The 4486-nt window shown below is 38.3% G+C and overlaps 1 protein-coding gene and 1 pseudogene across 2 annotated transcripts in view; one reads left to right on the top strand and one right to left on the bottom strand.

The window, feature by feature from the left end:
* Positions 1–4486, top strand: part of LOC113114651 (leucine-rich repeat and fibronectin type III domain-containing protein 1-like) — a 680315-nt gene that overhangs the window by 172595 nt on the left and 503234 nt on the right. The window lies entirely within an intron of this gene.
* LOC113114679 (T-cell surface glycoprotein CD3 epsilon chain-like) lies at positions 1521–3941 on the bottom strand (annotated as a pseudogene).

Here is a 4486-nt window from a genome sequence, read left to right as displayed (position 1 = left end):
TTTAACAGTGTTTATTATTAACCAATCATTATTGCCTCATTATTTTTTTATATAATGCATTTTAAGCTATTTTAAAGGTTTTGATGGCTTAGGTCTGTTTTTTTATAGCAACAACAACAACAAAAAAATATTACGTATATTAATACTTTGTAAATTCATTAGAGTTTGGGCTTCGCGAATCATTTGAGTCAGTTCGAGATTGTGAATCATTTAAAACAGTTCGGGAGTTCGTACCGGGATCGCGAATCATTTGAGTCAGTTCGGGAGTTCAAAACGGGTTCGCGAATCATTGAGTCAGTTTGGGGATCGCAAACTATTTGAATCAGTTCGGGAGTTTCGGAGCGGGTTCGCGAATCATTTGAATCAGTTCGGGAGTTCAAACGGGTTCGCGAATCATTTGAGTCAGTTCGGCGAGTTCAAAACGGGTTCGCGAATCATTTGAGTCAGTTGGGGATCGCAAACTATTTTAATCAGTTCGGGAGTTTGGAGCGGGATCGTGCGAATCATTTGAAATCAATTCGAGAGTCGGAGCGGGTTCGCGAATCATTTGAGTTCAGTTTGGGAGTTCAAAACGGGTTCGCGAATCATTTGAGTCAGTTTGGGGATCGCAAACTATTTGAATCAGTTAGGGAGTTCGAGGCGGGATCGCGCGAATCATTTGAGTCAGTTTGGGGATCGCGAATCATTTGAATTAGTTCGTTCGAGTTTGGAGCGGTATCGCGAATCATTTGAGTCAGTTGGGCGTCGCGAATCATTTGAATCAATTCGAGAGTTTGGAGCGGATTCGCGGATCATTTGAGTCAGTTCGGGGAGTTCGGAGCGGGATCACGAATCACGAAAGATTCGCGCTAGTAAAATTTTCAAATAGGCAATAACCTTTAATTCGTTGCTGGCAACTGGGGTGGCAGCAGGGTGACAAGGCTTTCTTTTAGGGTGGCATATTTAATAATTTCTTGATTTCTTGATTGTGGCAAGGTCTGTGAAAATGTTCCCAGGGAAAGTCAAAAATATAAACCATTAGCCTAACCGGGTCAGTAGAAGATCAGGATCAGGATCATAACACATGTACACAGATCTGTAGAACACCTAGGTTACATCATCATACTTTAAAATGAAAACATTTAAATATGTACATGAAAAGAAAACAGGATGACTTTGAATAGCATCCGTGTAAAACTGTGAGGAAGAGCTAAGTCTTGCACATGTTCTTCATGGTCTGAGAGTGACTTCCTGAATACACAGGAAGTAATGGATACCAAAAAACAAAGGTTGAAATGTATGTGTGTGAAAGAAGAATAAGTGTGTGAGAGTGGCAGAATGAGTTATAGCTTGTACAATACTTCATACAAACGCATACCACACACACACACACACACACACACAGTGCTCTGCATACACACATGAAGAACTATGTGTAATATACCGGTGTATGTGTGTGAGTGTGTGTGTGTACTATCTGTGTGTGTGTATGTGAATGTGTTAATTGTATAAACGTTTTAAAGCACAAATCAACACTCAACTTTCACAAAATCAGCTTTATTTGTCATGTATATCTCTCAGTGCAGCACCTGAGTTATACAGTGTGTTAACACTTCACAACACAGCGCCACTCTTCAGGTTTAACTAATGCACAGACAATCATGAGTTAATATATAACTCACAAACAACTAAAGCATTTATTAATAACTACTGCATCAACATTCTGTATGATACATAAATTAACTAACCAATAAATTGTTATTAGTTACATGTATTATAATGTATTAATTCCCTAATAACATATAATAATAACTAATAATGTAAATGTGTATGTTAATTACCACGATGGGTCGAAGCCATGCATTTCAGCTTATGACACATGTAACTAATAACAATTTTTTGATTATATAGAAAAAGAAATGAGAGAAAAACAAATTATTCATTGAATTTACAATTTTGCAATCAATTTATTTTAGTTACATTTAAATAAACAAATATAGTTGACTAACTTTGAACATTCTATATATATAAAAATAAAATATAGCCATAGCCACTTACTTGTTTCAGTGTAGTTATTCTTATATAGTTATATATTAACGCCTGATTTTCTGTGCATTAGTTAAGCATGAATTATTGCATGTTTGTAATATTATAATTGTTATTGTGAAATGAGACAGTTGTACATCAGAACATGAAGGTTTCTCTTGAAGTGTGTAAACAAGACGATTCTGAAATCAAAAGTGTGAAATGACACAATCTTCTCAGCACAGATGCTGTTTCCATCATCAGTTTCCGATGTTTCATGAGCTGAACTTTCCACACACACACACTCACACACACACACACTCACACACACTCACACACAGTTACCGTATAAAACAGAACACTAATGTATAAACCTGTACAGAGGAACAAGCGTTTAAGAAACCCTATGAATCACCAGAGTTTGATTTACAGTAATCCAGACGTCTGAACAGAGTCTACTTATTGAGGCCTGCGTACAACCCATCACCGCTGCGCATCTTCGGATCCAGAGCCTGAGAAAACATCACAAACACCAGGATATCAATCAGAAGATTAGAGTTAATCATCAGAGACATCAGTGTAATCAATGACCAAGACACTGGAGCTCAGTGTACACAGAGAATCAACAGCAGCTCAGACACGATTCACTGAATCACTGACTCACTGACTCACTGACTCACTGAATCACTGAATCACTCACTAGTAGAGCCAGGGGTGTTAACTAGGTTAGTAGCTGGTTTCTGTGAGAGCAGTGCAGTGAACTGCTGTTACTATAGCAACACTGGATTACTGACCAATCACAGCGCACCTTAACTTTGATCTCATTCTGATGAATAAAACATTCAGTGTTGTGAGAAGTTCTGCTTTGGTTCGTTTTGTCAGACGTACCGCATAGTCCTGGTTTGGAGGTCGAGGAGGGTTCATTGGTCGGGAATTTGATACTGTGAATTAAAACAGAATAAATCATGAAAATGTTTAATGTTGAATAGTTTTTTACACTCACTAGAACACATGCTCTACACAACTCTTCAGATCTCAAACTAATTCATGTAACATCAAAACAATGCTTCACGCTTCTTATGCAACATCTTTCTCCCTTTTGAATCTGAAATGAACACTGTATAGATGTTGATTTGTAATATATGTGTAATATGTTCACTGTGGTCTTCTATTATGGGGTTTGTGATGTCAGTCTGGTGCTACTGTAGAAATATCGCAGTGTTCTTCAGTTCTGAATCATATGTGTGTGTGTTGAACTGAAGCTGTTCAGGTTTGTGTAAGTGTCCTGTAAGCTGATGGATGTCTGAGATGGTGTGGTGTGTGTTCTGCACCTTTCTTCGGTTTGCTGTCACTGTTTCTGGCAGAACAGAAGTAGATGATGAGTATAACTCCTCCTGTGATCAGTAGATCTATGATCATGACGCCCCACGCCATCACTCCGCTCAACTCATAGCAGTTCTCACACACTGACACGGAAAGAGAGGAGCATTATTATAATCAAGCTCATTCTGAGGGAAGAATAGAAAAACTGAACTCTCCTCACCTTTTACGTTGATGTAGAACATACGTTTTATATGATTAGGTCCATCTGTATAATTACAAGAGTACTGTCCTTCAACTATTCCTGTTCCCGAATCAGCTGGAACACGAACGTTCAGTTTATTTCCTTCTCCACTGACATCTTTTCCGGCTTCATTTTCCATGTTACTACCCTATTGTCTCCTCCAGTGCAGGTCATAATGACACCATCGTCTGTGATTTCTATATCTTTGGTAAAAAGGATGGAAGACACAATGAATTGCAGGTATTGTAGATGTATTAAAGAGCACACAGGTGTGTGAAGAGGTCCTCACCTTGAGCCCGAGCCGCGGCGAGCAGCACGATCATCACACTCAGGAGAAACATGGTTCTGTATCGTCCTGAAGTCAGTGTTCACTGATCTCTCACACACACATGCAGCGTCTGTGTGTGTCTCTGAGTCTCTCTACAGGAAGAGGAAACCTCAAACGCCCTCATTCTGCTCGCTTTTATCTGCAGATCTGCTCCATTTCTCTGAGAAGCACTTCAGGCTCCTGTATAATAAACTCAAATATCTGAAATACGCCATAAACGGAAAAGATCAGTTGCCTTTTGCATCGTTGAGATCATTAAATCATGTTCTCATGACTGTTTATGATCAGTGTCCTGCAGCACAGAAGCAGTCATCAGTGTCACAGACGTGTGTTTATAACAATACTCTGTGTGAGTCACAATTATACATTTCTCTTTTATGACAGAAATCATTAGGATATTAAGTAAAGATCATGTTCCATGAAGATATTTAGTAAATCTCCTACCATAAATATATCAAAACTTAATGTTTGATTAGTAATATGCATTGCTAAGAACTTCATCTGAACAACTTTAAAGATGATTTTCTCAATATTTAGATGTTTTTGCTCCCTCAGATTCCAGATTTATAATAGTTGCATCTCAGACAAAT

This window comes from Carassius auratus, chromosome 15 (genome assembly GCF_003368295.1).
Source record: "Carassius auratus strain Wakin chromosome 15, ASM336829v1, whole genome shotgun sequence".
Lineage (NCBI taxonomy): Eukaryota > Metazoa > Chordata > Actinopteri > Cypriniformes > Cyprinidae > Carassius > Carassius auratus.
Note: the sequence above shows the minus strand (reverse complement) of the source record. Positions and strands in the feature narration are given on the sequence as shown.